At 39.5% G+C, this 17,957-nt stretch overlaps 1 protein-coding gene across 2 annotated transcripts in view; it reads left to right on the forward strand.

Annotated features, from left to right (window-relative positions):
• The first annotated feature begins 16,964 nt into the window (after nucleotides 1–16,964).
• The window catches only part of LOC112645926 (uncharacterized), a 548,956-nt gene continuing 547,963 nt past the window's right edge, over nucleotides 16,965–17,957 (forward strand). Inside the window, exon 1 of one of the 2 annotated variants that reach the window (XM_049105761.1) lies at nucleotides 16,965–17,599. The gene's annotated coding sequence lies outside the window, so the exon portion shown is untranslated. The remainder of the gene's footprint in view (nucleotides 17,600–17,957) is intronic. The other variant, XM_049105760.1, reaches the window with a different exon arrangement.

Raw genomic sequence — 17,957 nt, forward strand, 5'->3', positions numbered from 1 at the left:
CGATCCCTCGGGGAGGGACGGCCGGAGGGAGGGGGGGATGGAGGGAGGGAGGGAGGGAGGGAGGGGGGCAGGGGCCGCCCCCACGCCTCGCACCTCCGGACAGGTGTGCCCCCGCCCCCGCCCGGCCTCGGCGGTGCGCGTGCGTGCGTGCGCTTTCAGGTAATTTCCGAGTAATTGGCTCAGGACAACTTTCCACTTTGGGAAGCGGTTTCAGCGAAATCCTGTCGAGCAGCTAGTTTTCGACACGTTCTTTCGGAGACCAGTGACTTCGCGTACATTTTTTTTTCTTTTTTTTTTTTTTTGGAGCAGCGGGTGCGAGGCGGGCGGAGCGCGCGGTGCCACAGGTTCGCGGAGGGGCGGGGCGGGGCGGGGCGGGGCGGGGGCCGCGGGCGGGCGGAGGGGGCGGCGCGGGGCGCGGGGCGCGGGGCGCGGGGCGGGGGCAGCCGCAGGCCGTGCGCGCCGCCGGGCCCTGAGGCTTCTCGGGCTGGAGAAGTTCCCGCGGTTTTGTGCGGCCCCGCAAGGAGCATCGCCCAGGCGCCCGGAGAGAGGGGGAGGGAGAAGCCGGACCCGACCCCGCGCCTCCCTGCGCCCTGGAGCCGTCGTGCACGGACACCAGGGTATTTTGAACATTTTGCCATCTTGGCTGCTCCGCTGCTTCTTTGCTTCATCTGTGATTTTCCGAAACGGGACTATTTTACAAGAGCAAAATGATGTAGATAAGGGCGTAGAGCCACGTCTCCGTTTTTCTGGGGGCTTTACGGTCTCGTGTAAGAAAAATCCGATTTTGGCGGGGGGTGGGGGTCGCTTTGCATTCCCATGTGTCTTGCTTCTCACTTGAGATTAAATTTGCTACCTGGTTACTGCAGATGCCACTGACTGTGAATCTCGAGACATGGGCAAGGTGTGGGTGGCTTTGCTGAACACCTTGTTTTCTAGTTTGTAAGTCCGTATTGGGCAGAAGTGCAAGGAGTTTCTGGGGAGGTGATTCCTCCTGCCTGGATGAAATGGGTCTTGTTTATTTTGAAGACAAGGCTGATTTATGATTTAGACTCGGCCTCTCCAGGGTATCCCAGAAAACACATCTTTCTTCGGATACCTTTGTGACTCCACAAGGCTTCACTTCTTGGGGACTGCTTTCTATGTAACAAGCTTGCCAGCTAGCTATGCTTTTCCCTTTATTTGCCGTTATTAAAGTTCCAGGTTAGCATATTAGGTAGCCGCAGAGTCATCCATGTGACAGGAGACCGAACGATCCCTTTGTAGGGCCTGAGAAACAATAGAAATGCTATGTAACTTTTTACATTGCTTAACTGTTTTATGTTTTACTCCATGTTTCAATATTGACACTTTTGTGGAAGAGGCTGGAAGGATGACATTGCATTTTTTTTTTTAAAGGACACTGCTATTGAAGCTCATTTATTTAGTAGGTGACATGAGGTAAGATATTAAAACCAAGATGAATTTTGGGGTGTTTAATAGAGATGCTCTTTCTGTGGATTTTTGAGATTACTCTGCTGACTTAGTATCTTCTGAAATCTAGATGGGAAAGACCCATCAAATTTGTACTTTAGTCTTCCCTGGTATTAGAGTTGGGGGTTTCTTCAGGAGGAACCATGTTGGGATTTAGAAGTAGGGTTCTGCAGAGGCCTTTGCGATTGTTACGGGCATGTGGAAGGCAGTCGTGTATAGCACATGGCTTCCATGTACCTGTCCATCTATTAAATTAAGGAGAAATCTTCCTGAGATTTTTTTATTGACCTCTGAGGTCCATTATCAGTGAGAACAGGCTTCTAATGAGGAGAGGACCACTAATGAGAATGCATCATCTTACTGACTGGCACTTATAGGTCATTAACACAGGCAAAACTTTTATGTAGCTGATCTTGTACTTGAGCAGATTTTGGAGCTGGGGTGACAGCTGAAAAGGGGAAATGATTGTGCAGCTAAATAATGGCCAGCCTAAACTTAATGCATTGTATTTATGGTACATGCTTCCACAGGTGAGCTCATTTCCAAAGGAAACTTTGTTATTGGAACAAAAGATGTATGACAAGGGGATGCCCCAACTCTAAGGATATCTGAACTGTTTGATGACCTTGTATTATCATATGTAGGAAACCTTGGAGAAGTAAAGATAGGCAGGTTTATAAAGTCGGTATTCCACAGAGAGGTCCCTAAGGACCTACCATGTAAAGAAACGTTGAGAATCACAGGTTATAATTAATCTGTTTGAATTCTTATTTAAATGTCCGACAATTATTTTTAGGTACTTTACATGTATGATTTCACTTTATTCTGGAAATAAAGTAGGTAGTGCCTACAAGGTAGGCACTATTGTCACCTCCATTTTACGATGAAGAAAGAGACACAGGTTAAATTCACACTCCGAAAATTCACAAGATTTGGGTCAAGGTAGTTTGAATTCCAGCGTTGGAGTTCTTAGTAGATATGCTCCATTTCAGAACACCCAGGCCCAGTATCTGAATTTTTTTGAAGTTCTTTTTATCACTGCCAGGGGTTTTCAGCGGGAGTGGGGCTCATGAGTATTGAGAAACTTTAACCCGCCCCCCCCTGCCAAAGTGGGACTATTTTTATTGTTGTAAAAACTACAAGGTTCCATTGGTACTTTGGTGCTGGGTATGGAGAGGGCCTGGGGTGTTAAGTGTCGAAAAATGGGTAAGATAGGTCCTCACAAAGAAGATCTGATTTCTTTCCTCACTGAGACTTTTCATAAGAAATGCTGCTCTCGCATGGCTGTCTGGTGTTTAAGTATTAAATGATGGGCAGGGCTTAAACTGGGAATTGTGGAATGGAGAAATCCTTGGCAAGTGCATTATGAATTGGAGAGTTGTCTGGTGATGGCATTTTGATAAAGGGATATTGAAGAGTTTACTTATGTTAATGGGACTCTGCAAATGTTTTCTAAAGGATTAAATAGGAGGAAATAAACTCTACTCCAGATCTTTGAGACATCAAAGGAAAATGACTGGCAGTAAGACACTCTATTAAAATTTATCCTTTGTGATGCTGTCTTGTAAACACTTGCATAATTATTGTATGCAACGTGATTAAAAGTAGTGAACTTGGAAGTAAGTATTGTAGGTATCAAGCAAGCAGAAGTGCATAAGGGCAGATCCAGTAGCTTAAGCTCCTGGAACTAGAGATACTTGAATTCCTCTGGCATTTGGGGGAAATTTCAAAAAAGGTGTGGCCACTTTGTGACTCAGCAGTCTCCTAATTGTTTAGGACATCTTGTGATCATTTCCTAACACCAGTATCTGACGTGGGCAGTTTGACACACAAATCCAAAATATGCCTTCTATGATACTGTTTATCCATCTTCCTCCCACCCCCAACACACCTATGGGGAACTATATTTTACCTCAGGCTTCTGTAGTTGATATAGAAACTTGTGGTCTGGGCAGCCCCAGGTGGCTCAGCGGTTTGGTGCCTGCCTTCGGCCCAGGGTGTGATCCTGGGGACTCGGGATCAAGTCCCACGTCGGGCTCCCTGCATGGAGCCTGCTTCTCCCTCTGCCTGTGTCTCTGCCTCTCTCTCTCTCTCTCTCAAGAATAAATAAATAAAATCTTAAAAAAAAAAAAAAGAAAAAAAAGAAACTTGTCAGAGTGCAGAGATTTAGATTTTTGAGAAATCACTAAATTTAGAAGTAGACAAAGGCAGGAAGCTATAATAATCCAAAATCATGAAGGGGAATTGACAAAATCGTCTATGTACCACAACATAATGGAATTTGCTTTATTTTGTTTTGGTTCTGGTTTATATATTTATTTTTTTAATTTTCTCATGATAACGTCCGAAATTGAGCTAACTAGAGTTGTCTGGGGCTATTAACAGTTCACTTTTAAAATTTTCAAAGAACTTAAGCATGGCCTGTGGTCTGTCACTTACTCATTACTGTAAATCAGTCCAAAAATATTTTTCTTTCTTGTGAGATCAACCAGGCCAAATGAGCATAAAGTGTACCAGAGAAGTCTGTGTGTACTCTCTATGGACAAGGCATTATTTTCAGCATTTTGTATTTATTAATGCCTCGAGTCCTAACAGCCGTCATTATGTAGATAACTATCATCTCCACTTTTCAGGTGAGGAATTGAGGTAGAGAGAGGTTAAGTAACTTGCCTGAAGTTTCATAGCTGGGAAATGGTGGGATGGGCTTTGGACCCTTTCTGTCTCACTCTAGAGCTCTGTCCCTAATCGCTGTTCTCTGTGGTGGTCCCTTAGCCCTTGACCTCTCATTCCTTGGCTCTCACTTTACCAGCCTCCCTGGTCTTCCTACTTTAGTCTGAATCTGCTTACCTATATTCAACAGTAGCTAAGTCTTTCTCTTACTTCTCCAAGCAGACCAAAACCTCAGCTCTAACTTGGAGTTTTAGCAGTCAACTTCGTTCTACCCTTTTATTGATTAAATTGACATTATGTTCTGTGAATTTCGTCAGGCTCCCTGTTGTTGGTCTCAAAATATATTTTTCCTATATTTTTGCTTCTTTCTTCTATGTCTCATAGGAATATGTTTCCCACTCTTTTTTTCAAGATACCTTCCCTGTATGTTCCAGATCCCATCCTTAAATTTTTTTTCTATCATTTCTCTATTTTATTGCCAACACTTTCTTTTCTGTTTGCTTTTCCCTTTTCTCCTCAATGTATCCAAGTGTCCCTTTCTACGTCTCTATTTCTCTATTTCGTGTTTATCATATGTCTGTATCTGTTTGCAGATCCGTCTTGACCTTGCTTCTCTCTTTCATCTTCAGTTTCTCAAGAACAGCTCTTGATGCTGCTTCTTTCTTATTGTTGATCAGTTAACCCACTGCAGTCTGGCTTCCTCTGCCAAAATTTCTTCTCAGAGACTGCCTTCTTTTCAAAACTCACCCTACTCTCATTTTTCTGTAGTATATGATATTACTGGCTATTTCTATTTCCTACTTCTCTACTTCCTCACTTACGCTTTTTCATTTGTACCTTGGTTATCACCTGCGGTTCTCCTCGGTTGGCCCCTGTACTCTTTTACCTTCTATCTTCATTCCTCTCCCCATTTTTTATTCTTTACCTGATTTATCTCTTCTTTCCACTGGCTCTTATCAGATCCTCTATTCTGATGAGACTCAGATCTATACATGTAGCTCCAGTCTCTTTGGAATCACAGACTTGCATTTTCAGCTATAGATTTACCACCTCCATTGGCTTCAGACTCAAAATATCCATAAATCATCTTTAGTCTTCATTGCCTCCCTCGCATTTTCTCCTCCTTGGGAATATTGCTCATCTTCCCCTTCCTTCATGTTTGAAATCTTTTATCTGTCACCTTTCTCCCAGTTTACTTTGTACTTAATGATGATGAGCTTTAGGTGAGAGGATTGTGAAAAGGCCTTTGTATGTGTTGACTGGATAACTATAAGTTAATATTAATATTCCCATCAATTGACAAATCCTATAAACACAAGCAATGAAATATCTCTTGAATTAGTTCTCTTTCTTCTTGCCAACACTCAAGCCCAGCTAAACTGTTTTTACCCTTAGACTATTATAGTTGTCTCTTGGTTGGTCTTCTCTTTTATATTCTCTTGCTCCTTATTTTTATTATAAATATGATTTAATTTTCATCAAAGTTGGTTTCCCAAGCAAAAACCTACTAATGTGTATCATTTCCTTCCATAAAACTTTGATTATCCATGAAATAAAATTCAAAGCATCAGAATATTATTAAATAGAACTTCTTATATGCCAGGAACAATTTACGTACTTTACATTTTTTAACTCCTTTAATCCTCACAACAGCCCTACTGGAAGGTAATATTAATAACCACATTTCATGAAAAGGAAATTGAGATTCAAGGGAAGTTAAGGTTTTCTGGAGAAATAGCATAGAAGAGAGTGTGAAGCTCAGGGGAGTTTATGTAGTTAGTTAAGATTTTACTCCACCTACAAGGTAACAAGGTAGTGTGCCACAGTTCATAGCTGCTAAAGGAAGACGTGAGACCCCTGGGTCAAAGACAAAGGACTTTATTAGTCACGTCATAACAGGTGGCGTGGGCTTCGTGTTTGAATTGGTTTCCATTGCTTCTACTTCCCCTTCTCCCAAATTCCACAGGGATAATGAAGAATGACCCCAATGCATACTGTGCACACAGTGGAATTTATGTCACAGCTGCAGAATCTAGGCTTTAAAAAAATGTCTAGTCTATAAGGGGACTATTAGCAAACCTGGCCAATTTTTGCCCTTAGAGGGAGACATCATCTTTATTATCCTGCTCATTAAACAACTCTTTGCTCAGCTCTGGCAGGAGACACTCTAAATCTTCCAAGGCTATTTGCTATACAAACATCCTTCCAGAACAAAAGCCATCTAAGCTTCACAAGATATGTAGAAATGCAAGAGACCTTGAAGAATTGTCTCCCAACGCTCCTAACATTTTCCTTCCCAGTTTCAGCGCGTGAGCTTTGCTAAGGCATCTAGTTTTGTTCTCTTTTGTCAAATCCAGCCCTTGATTTTCCCATTCTTTTTCCATAGGTAGGAAGACTCTGGAACTAGATGAACACATAGGTTTAGTGAGCCGATCCAAGGGATATATTTAAATCCCAAATATGTGTCTTTTTTTCTACTGAAGCTGAAATCAAATCACTAACCCAGTTGCTTAACATGTAGCTGGATTCTTTTCTTGTTACTTCCATTCAACAAATGCTTATTCAGTCTCAAGTACTTTGCTTGGCTTTGGGGATGCAGAGAAGATAGATCTTTGAGCACCTCGTAGGGAAACCAAAAGACAGACTAGAACCTACCTACTTACCTACCTACCTACTTACATAAATAAATAAATAAACAAAAAACCAAACTTGGCCGAGATGGGAGAAGTAACTTAACTCGAGATGGGAGAAGTAACTTAACTCGAGGGAAGAAAGAATCTAGGTCCTCAGTGTCAGTTTTCAGGATTTTAATTTTCTTAGGCAGATTCTTTAGGTAGAGGTTAGATGGTTGGTAAGGGTGGTGCTGGTGGTGGTGGGTTCCAGTTGATGAGAAGAGCATATGCCAGAAGGAAGCCCCATCTCTCTTTTAGGAAAATCATAAGCCATTTCCTTAATGATATATCCAGAGGAAAGAATATGAAAGTGGGTCTCAGTAGAAGATGAGCTTAGGGGAGCTGAGAGGGGATAGCTCAGGAAGGGTCTTTCATATCAAGATGAGAATTTTGGACTTTGCATTGTAGTAGCGAGGAGCCAGGAAGTGACTGACTGAGAGCAGGGGAAGTAACCTCATCATATTTGTGTTTTTGAATGAGGAATGGGCTGAAGAGGGAAGGAGCCAGAGGCAGGGAGCCTGGCCAGAGGGTTCTTTCAATAGTAGAGGGAGAAGTAACATGAGACTATTCAACAAAGGAAATACTGGTGGTAATAAAAAGAAGGAACAGATTTGAAAGATTTTTATAATTTTTTAAAATTTTATTTATGATAGTCGCACAGAGAGAGAGAGAGAGAGAGGCAGAGACACAGGCAGAGGGAGAAGCAGGCTCCATGCACCGGGAGCCTGACGTGGGATTCGATCCCGGGTCTCCAGGATCGCGCCCTGGGCCAAAGGCAGGCGCTAAACCACTGCGCCACCCAGGGATCCCCCAGATTTGAAAGATTAATCGCAAGAAGAGCTGATGAATGAGTGGAAGTCAAGGGGACAGAAGACTCTAGGGTGGCTGGGTAATAGAGAAAATCAGACACCCAGAAGAAGGAGGATGAGTTCAGCAGTGACCACGTAAGCCCTATGGGCTTGTGGAACCTCAGATGGAGATGTTCTGGAGAAGCTCCATGCAAGGGTCTGAGGCCAGAAGAGCCATCTGGGTTAGAACTATACTTGGATGCTGAAGCAGAAAAACACAAGTATGTATAAAAGTGAGGAGACAAGCTTTTGAAGAAGGAAACCTGTCAAATTTTATTTTTCTTATTATTTTAAAAAATTATTTATTCAGAGAGAGAAGGGCAGAGACACAGGCAGAGGAAGAAGCAGGCTCCATGCAGGGAGCCCGATGTGGGACTCGATCCCGGGTCTCCAGGATCACACCCCGGGCTGCAGGCGGCACTAAATCACTGAGCCACTGGGGCTACCCGGAAACCTGTCAAATTTTAATGAGAGGAGAACAGATAAAGAAGGACCCATGGAAGAGATTAAGAAACTGCCTGAGAGGAGAGAGAGAGAGAGAGAGAGAGAGAGAGAGAGAGGTAGATGCTATGGAAGGCTTCCCGAAAGTTAAACAGGAACTTGGCAAGTAGAAAGATGTCATTACTGAAAAAAAATTGACTTAGAGTTATCTAGATCTACCTGATGAAAGAACCTTGTTCTAGTTGAGAGGTTAACTCTAGCAGGTATCACTCTTAATGACAAGAAGTGACAGTGACAAGAAGTGGAGATGTCTAGAGTGGTTACGTGTATTGGAGGTCTGCATTTTTGCATGACTAGACATTTACTATGTATCTGCCATCATCCTCAGCCTCATTATTCTTATGGCCAGAAAGGACAGGGGACAGTACTACTCCAGCAGAGTTGATCACAGATGGGCCACAATTTAAGATCAGTTCACAATCATCAAGGCGTTTTCTGCAGGGAGTGTAAAGATGGGTAAAATAAAGCCTCCACTTCCCAGGAGCTTATGATCAAGTACTTCTTTGTTGTGGATAATTAAGCGTTGTAAAGGACTTAGACCAAAATATTACTATAATTAAAAAGTAATAAGCCAAATTCATGACAAGGAATCATGAAAAGCTTCATGAACATGGTGGCATTTGAAAGTGAGGATTGGGAGCAGAAGAACGTTCATTGCAGGAATAGAGCACAGTATGGCAAGGCCTTGGAGGCTGTTGGAAGGGGACAGTACCTTCCGGAAATGTTATTCACTACCCTTAACTGGTATTGCCACCCTTGCGTCCATGCACCTGCAGCTCTACTTCACCAGGAGATATCCCAGGGTCCCCAAATGCACTCCACACATTCCTGCCATGTGACCTTTGTTCTCAGTGAACTTTCTGCCTCCTTCTTTTCTTCCAGGCTAATCTCTAAGACCCAGCACAAAAGTCATCTATTTCACAATTAATTCTAGGTCCCTCAGATAGAATTAATTGCATGTCTGTCAGTCTCAGCAATCTTAACTGACATTTGTGTTTGACTTAGGTATCTGGAGATCTCTAGTTTCTTTAAAGAAATCTATTTGATAACCATATGATAATGATGGGGACGTGTTCAGAATTAGTAAAAGCATTTCCAATCAGCTTTTTGTAAGTCAGGTCCTTGGCTATAAATTATGTGGCTTGTCAACTTTTGATTTGGGAAGTGTTTTTTTGGTCATTCTTCAGTGGACAGTTTTCAGTGGTGTTTAAAGTTTCTTCTCACCGACATGGACAGTCAAGAATTGACAGTGATTCTGGACTTTTGTGGATTTGGCTCTTGAAGGAAGAGGGAACACCAGGAGATTTACACTTTTGGTTTTCTGAATTATTAAGAAAACTATTTTTATGGTTTAGTGTAGTGACCAGGAGAAAGGCAATCTAATTTTGAATGGTTTTCCTTTGCAGAGCTCAGAGTACTAATGTTCCTTTGCAGTACTTCCAAATTTTTGTTATAGCGGAAAGGATTTTGTTTATAGTTAAAAGTATGTGACAATAAAATAATAGTAAATTATACGGCTTCATTATTTAGTGTGGAATTTAAATTTTGGCTATCCCAGCTTATAAACTCTAAAAGATTAAAAAAAATACTATTCTCAGCATGAATAAACTGCGAATGTATCTTGACATCAAAAATTTATTTTCCAATGCATTTCACGGTTTACTCATGCTGAGAACCACTTCTTATCTTTTGAACTTTTGAACTCTCTCTGAATTGGGATGAGCAAAAATGAACATGAGTTTCCTTTCAATGTACTGGTATACCACATGTAAAATAAAACAAGTAGAAACTCAAGACACAGCAATACACACTGGCCAATTATGTGATAACAGAATAGTATTTGTATTGGGCTTTAGGCATGTTATATGCAATACTGAAATGAATTTTGAAATAGGAAACACAGTGGGTAGCAGCCATTAAAAGGTATGTCTTACATCTCTTGTAAAGCACATCTTGCTTGAATTCAATCGACAGTAACAAGTCGGGGCCAGGAAACAACTCAGTCAGCATTCTCCTTCTTTCATAAATCTATTTACAGTAGAAACCCCATTAACATTTTAATTGTTTCACAGCTCAAGTTGATCTCCGGTGCCACCTTTAAAGGGCTCAGGTTCATTAAAATTTAAGGGACCAGGGAGTCCATAGTCTAATGACCTAGTGATGGTTGTAAAGCCTCTAAATATATTTTTGGCTCAGGGAACAGTTGGGAGATTCTTTGTAGCAGCTAAGTGTCCTCCCAGGTATATTGTTGCATTGTCTCATTTCAATCCCCCCTGAAAACTCTCCCCCTCTTTTCCCTCATCTGAATCCTAGGGTCTCCCAAGGTCCTGTTGAACATTTTCTGCCGACATTTATTTAGTTGTGTTAATTCTACAGCTAGTTTTTACTCTCATTGAGGTCAAAGTATGAAGCCAATGATTGTTGAAATAAAACTAGACACCGATAACTTGCTTTCAACCCATGTTTGTTTGCCCCCTATGTTGTACTCCTGCCCCCAATAAAAAACATATCCAAACTTAAATTATTTCTAACTATTGGGAGTTCTTGTTCTGTTTGTGCCAAAAATTAGCTGGGAGTAATCTCTGTGATGTCTAGTTTCTCATTTGTTAAAACTTTGGTATATGTTTCAGAAGATACATATGCTTCAAGGATCCACCAGCCTTAAAATATGTTCCTAATGTGACTTGTTATATACAATTATTTAACATTCAGCACTTAAATGTAGGGAGCTTTCTGCCCAAGACAACAGTTTTCTGTTTGGCTCTCGTCTCTGCTAAGCTCTCCCTGATAAAATACAGTTAAAGGATCCTTTTAATCTAAATAATATTTCTGGTTGATAATAAACCCTCCCATTTGCTGGTAGAAAAATATTTGGTTTTCTGTGGGAAAACTTGAGATTGGAAAAAGGTAAAGACGAACATCAAAACGACTCAAAAAACCTTACAAAAGCCAGGAATTCTCAAGATCATGTTACTATAAATTGGTATTTGGGGTGTTAAGGATCTATTCTTAATCCTGAGATTTGGCAGTCGTAATAGGATGTAGGTTATACAAAAACAGTAATAACTGGGAGCATGTGTTCACTTATTCATTTTACCATGTGATTTCTGTATATTTATAAACTTGAAGAGTGAGGTGAACTATATTTGTGTGGTTGTCAGTTTCTGGAAGTGCCTTTGTTGGGCTTTGCCCTCCCCGTGTGTTCGATTTCCAAGTACTCTCTTTTCTCTTTGCCTTCACGAAAATGTGGCTTTAGAGTCATAGACAGATTTTGGTTAGTGGCAGGAAATAATGATCAGAATAGATCTGAAGGCATCTTATGCCAAGACAGTGCTTTTACAGGCCAGGTCTATATGAGAGGCTCTTGAAACCCTTTTGTTTTAAGGGGTGCATACTTTGGTTTCACCAATTCTTTTTCGTCTTGTAATTTTCATAAAAGTTCTTTCTATTCGTGGCGGTATTTTGTCTAGATGACATCAGCATATAACCTGTCCTTTTTATCACCTAATTATTTATCCTTCTTAAATTTACACAGTAGACAGGTTTATCTGATAGTGTGTGTTCATATCAAAAATAGTTTCATAATTCCTTATTCATAAGTCTGAAATTAAAAAAATCTCTAAACAGTGGCAGGTACTTTTTTGTTGCTGTTACTTGTCACAGGCTAATTTGGTGGCATAACTCACAGAGCAGACAGGAGTCTAATTATGGACTTTATTTATTTTATTCAATATGAAAATCCTGAAGTTTCCCTGAAGAAATATTCATGTATTTGATTAGGATGTGACTCTTGAGACAGTTCTGGGCATGTATGCATCATATTGCCTTTCTAAAATGTGAAAAATTCTGAACTCTAAAACAATTTGGCCCCTCGGCATTCAAATACTTCAAACCTGTATTTGCAAATATGACATTTGAAGAACATACTGAATTTCAAAGGGTTATTTAAACTTCTAAAAGTTTGCTTATTTGTATGGATTTCTTTTTTAATAAGGCAAATTTTGTTTTTAAGCAACGGAGTGCCTACCGATTTTTGTTTGTTTAAACTCTGGATGTTGGCTGGTGTAAAGTAAGGAAGATTTAGCTTCTTGTGTCCTCCATGCCCCTGCCAAAAAAAAAAAAAAAAAAAAAAAAGAAAGAAAAAAAAGCTGTATTATTAAGTGGATTTTTTAAGATCTAAAATCCCACCATTTTATGACATACCCTGTCAAAAATATAATATATGTACATATAACTTCCCATCCTAATAATCAAGAAATATGGACTAGATGAGTCACTGGGTAATACATGAAACAAGTTCTGTTGTTATTCTCTTAACCCCATTTCTTCTTTATAGAAGAAAAGAATCAGTTGACATCCATTGAACAGGAACTTCATGCCAGGCAACATGGCAAGGGCTTTCTGTATTATTTCATCTGAACACCAATTGTGTTCAGTTGTGCAATTGTACTGTGCTTCCAATGTTGAAAAAACATTATTTAGGAATAGTGATAAAGGAAGAAAAACCCATTTTCTACAGTTTAGATATTTTATTCATTCCCATTCCATTCTCTGTGCAGGAAGGATAAAACTTCTTTGGTCATCATACTTTTTATGATGTTTAATTCCTGAAGGTATATAGTCTTTTGAAGGGTAAGGTGGTCTGGTTAGGATCAGTCTGTTAGATCCCCCAGTACCAGATTCAATATTAATAGAAATAGACTTTGAAGTCTTTTGCTCTCTTCTGATTCACAAACTTTCCTATTTCCTATTTTTCATACATTTTAATTTGTTTTGTGAAATCTGCATTTTGACCCCAACAAGTTGTTATCTTTTTTAGATTGCATTTGTGATCAATCTGTAGCTGTTTAGACTGGTAAGTGATTAGTTTCTCAGGAGAATCAACTGAAATTCCTAACTCACTCTGCTGTAGTTCTTGTATTTCGTATTAAATATGCTTATAATATTCTCTTTTGTACCTGCAATCTGCATGACCACATGTTGCATTATTAATGGCCTCCCCAAGGCTTTGCTTCTTGCTGTGACTACTTCAATTATCTCAAGGTTTAAGCTCTTCATCTGGAGGCATAGGTGGGGCATTTAGATTTCTGGCATGACTTTCTGGTATAGCAGGAAAGAGGCCTATTGTAAAGGAAATTGGGATCCTCTAAAGGTGGGATGGAGTCTCTTGATATGGAGTTCTGATCCCCATGGAGACACACATTTCAAGGGAGCCTAAGGGCCTAGGAAGAAAAGTTAATTCTGAAGTACCCAGAAGCCCAAGGAAGACACTTTTACATTTGACAGAGGAGCCAAGAATTGAGCTTGAAGAGGAGGTAAATATTCTCACAAAGGAGGAGGGTTACACTTGGGCAGGATTGTTAAGTGAGGCTTCCTGCTTCTGTTCAGCGTGGCAACAAGAGATAGTAGGGCTTTTGACCTACAGACAAATTAAATGCCACCTGTCAAAAAGTGAGCTTTATGGCTGACTCTTTGCAATTGTGTGAGATGGAAAACATATTTGTGAGAAAGCAGCTAGGAATGGAAAGTTTGAATTAAAATGAATTATTGCTTGAAGGAAAGATAAATGCCTATTCTGATTGAACCTGAGGCTAGCAGTGAATCTATTACACTAACATAGCATCACTGTCTGTTTCATTGTGTACTTCATTTGCCTACGAAATAAAACTTGTTTTCTCTTGAAAATCATCTTTAAAATTTCTGTGTTAGCAAAAAAAAAAAAAAAAGGGAGAATAGTCTAAATGTCCAACAATGAGGAAACACTTAGGTAAATTATGGCATATCTTTACAGTGGAGCATTTATGCAGCTATTAAAAACGATGTTTACAAAGAATTTTAATGCTCTATAAAATGCTTACATTATAATAAGTCAAAAAAGAAGCAGGATACAAATGCCTATAACAGCATGATTTTATATATAAATGTATAAGTATAAAGATAATAAGCACAAAAGGAGGAAAATACATCAAAATGTTTTAATAGTGTTTATCTCTTGGTGGTGAATTATGGGTAAGTTTTATTCTCTCATCTATAGTCTTAGTTTTTGCCAACTTCTCTGTAATGTATGTCTACTACTATTTTTCTTAGAAAAATGGTTGAAACAATTTTATTTGCTTTAGAAATAGTTTTCTGACCTGTAATATATTACTGACCAGAGCTTCCTGACAACAACTTTGTAAGACCATTATTGAGGCCACCAGTACCACCAAACTTCATTTCTAATAAGAACCTTTTTGGTTCATTTGTATTTTAGTAAAAGTTTGTCAACATGTATTCTATATCTGGGTTGCTATTATTTATCCCAGCGATGGTCAAAAAAATATATATGAAGGCAATATCCTCTGTTTAAAGGCTCTGGAAGCATTCCAGAATAGGGGGGAAGAGCTAACCTTATCACATGAGCTCCAGTCTTGTGACCTCTGAAGCAACTGACATAAGCATTTTGAAGAACAAGTTGCCATAAACATGGCTTCTTCAGATCTGAAGTTAGTGATTCAGTTAGTCTTGTGTTTTATTTACTGTACATTATATGTACTGTAAATTGCTAACTCTTTAACAGGTTTAACACCTCTTTTCCTACTTCTCAGGATGAGAGTAGCCTGATTTGGCTTTTAGGTGACTCATTTCTGTAACCAGTTGCTTATACATAGAAATATTTTGCTTCCCTAGAGCTCAATCTGGAAGCTTATATACCTGGAAAATAATTGAGAATTAGGAAGTGAACAATAACAGTAGCATAAATAATATACCTAACACTAATAATAGTAAAATAAATAACGTACCTAAACACAAGTACTTGCTATTGTTTTCAACTCTCTGTGGAGCACTTTACCTCATTCTTATTTGTGTTCATAACAAACATATACAGTTGTTATTGGTCTCCCTTCTTGTAGATGAGAAAACTGAGGCTCAGAAAAGTTGAGTAGTTTGTCCAGGGTCTCATATCTAGTTGCTGTGAAGCTAGAAGTCGAAGTACATTCCAAAGCCTAAACATACTCTTAACTATTATAGTAAATACAAAGTGCAAACAGATGCCACAAAGTCTGTGTTCAAAAAGCTCAGACTTTACACTTCAGGGTCTCAAGAAAGAAATCACTCTGCTTTTCAAATGACTTTAGCAAATTTACAAATAACATATTTGAAAGAGGAAAAGGAAACTTCTAGAAGCAGGAACTGATAGCAAAAAAGAAGTATGGCTGTAGATTAAATGAGAAGGCCTGAAAAATCTAGACTATATGCTCAAGAATTCTGAAAGCATTAGATTTTGAATTAGTTTGTTAAGGCTCTTGTTAACTTTAAGAGCTTCCAAATGTTGTACCAATGGGTAAATATGGAACTTGATTGTGATAATTTATCTTGTCAACAAAATCTTAAATTCAATATAGTACTATTTTGTTTGCAAATTTCTATTTCTGTTATATAATTTATGCATTTTATTGTGAAAAGATTAGAATATACAGATGAAACAACAAAATAAAAATCTGTCATAATTTCACAACCAGAGATACCCACTGTTAACATTTTGGAAGAGCTAAATAACATAAACACAAATGTAAATATAAACGTAAATATATATGTTTCTGTTTTAACAAAATGGGACTATGCTTACTTTTAAAAATCGTATTTACTTACTATGATATGAATGTATTTTAAAATATTCTTTGATTCTAAAAGTAGAGATGTATATATTTGAGAATGATTTTCTTCCAGAAACGATTAAAAACACCCCTTTATTTGGTGCTTTAAGGACAAATACATATTTACCTAGAAAATTTTGTTATGTGAATCAATTTCTTTCTTAATGTTGCTTGTATCAGTGAGGAGATATTCTACTTCAGTTATCTTCACTCCGTAGAGCTGTCATTACTCCTCTATTTAAACACGTTAAAGTGACCTTTCTTTCTTTTTTATCTTTTTTGTAAAGTAGAAGGGATCAATAATGAAAGTGATAATTTAAGGATGTTTTGAAAGGAAAAGAGTATACATTCCCTGGCTGGAGTTGATGTGATTTAAAGCCATCTGCTTCTTTCACTTCAAATGCAGTTAGCTTTGTCTCCATCTGCCTACTTAATTCAGAAGGAGGGGCAAAACCAGCTTCTAAAAGCTGTGTTTCCATTTGCTATTTCATCTGACAAAGATTTATTGAGCACCTACTTCATGTGAGTCCTGTGTTAAATGCTTATTTAATACATGGAGGTCTAAGATGTGCCCTCTGTATTCAGAGAAGTCCAGTTTAATGATAAGAAAACAAATATGAAGGTGATTCTAATTCAGTATGGTGGGTAACAGGGGACAAGTGGATGGATGCAGGGGGCTATTGGGCAGGAAAGGCTATTTTGGGCATAGTCACTTGAGTGGAGAAACAGACTGAAAGTGAGCCAAAGACGATAGGTGAGTGGCAAGGGGATGAAGGGTGATGGAGTATGTTTCAAGATGAGGGACCACATGTATACAGATTTGAGGACTAGAGGTTAGGACAGAAAGCTACTTGAAAAAGTAGCCATGACCTATCAGGAAGGTATTGTGCGCTGTGCTGAGGAGTTGGAATTTTATCCTGAAGGGATGAGGAGTCATTGGAAATATCACCAGTGGAGATACGAGAGCAGCTGTGGTTTTGAGAAATCACTCTGGCAGCTGTGTGAAGAGGCTGAAAGTTGTGCTCAGGGAATGATCAGCATCTGAACTAAGGTGTTGGAGACGAAGTTGTTAAACTGATGAACTTGCTGATTGGGAGGTGTGGGAGGCAAGGCAGTGGATGGCAAAGAATGGCATCATTATCTTCAGGCTAGGTGACTGCCTGCTAGGTGGTGTCTTCTGCAAGTGAAGAATGCTCTAAATCAAGCACACTGCTAGGGAAGGTCAAAGGTGAGATGTTTGGATGTGTTTGCTGGCAGTTGGATGTGTGGATCTTGCGCTGAGAGATCTTGAGCTGTGGACTAGTACAACAGATTGGGGTTGTCTGGGAGTGTAAGTATGAAACCAGGGAAGGGTAGGATCATGCAGGTAGTAATTGTAGATTCAGAGAGCTCCTTGAGGACTGCCACCATTTAAAGGATGAGCACAGACTAGTAGTAAGGGTGTGGGCTCTGCTGTTTAGGTTCAAATCCTAGTTCTCTCAGGTACTGGGGCAAGTTACTTATTCTCTCTGTCCCTCAATTTTCTCACCCATGCTATAGAGATGATATTTATTTGAGTTGTAGACAGATTGTGAATCATAAAATGAGTTAATATATTAAAGTATACATAATAGGACTGGTTCTTAGTAAAAATGGAATGGATTTAGCTTTACTATAATATTATAACGATTAAAGGGAATTTGGCCAAACAAATTTCACTTTTTTTTTTTTTACAGTGAAGAATGCCGAATAGGTGTTGTCGAAAGGGCAGAGGAGAAGTCTATGAGAGGAGTCGTAAGAATTAAAGTGTGCCAGATGGAAAGTGAGTTGTATTAAACATTATAGGAAAGACAAGCTGAGTAAGTGCTGGGAAGTGTCCTTTTGTTGTTGTTGTTGTGTTGTTGTTATAATACTTTGCTGGTGGCATTGGTGGGGTGGGACTCAGATCCTCATCCAGTGGTCTGAGGGATGACCAACAGGTTAGGGTGGAGTAAGCAGGTGGAAACTACTTGGATAGCTTGGTTGAAATCGGAGTTAGGATAATGGTTGGAGGGAGAGGTCAGTTTGAGGGAGTGTTTGTGGTTGTTGTGAAGGAGGGGTGAGTCTGAAGCATTTTATGTTAGTGCGGGAAGACTAGCTAGTGCAGGGCAGACAGCTGAGCTTTGAATTAAAAGAGCTCC

Source organism: Canis lupus, chromosome 34, assembly GCF_003254725.2.
Source record: "Canis lupus dingo isolate Sandy chromosome 34, ASM325472v2, whole genome shotgun sequence".
In the NCBI taxonomy this organism is placed as follows: domain Eukaryota; kingdom Metazoa; phylum Chordata; class Mammalia; order Carnivora; family Canidae; genus Canis; species Canis lupus.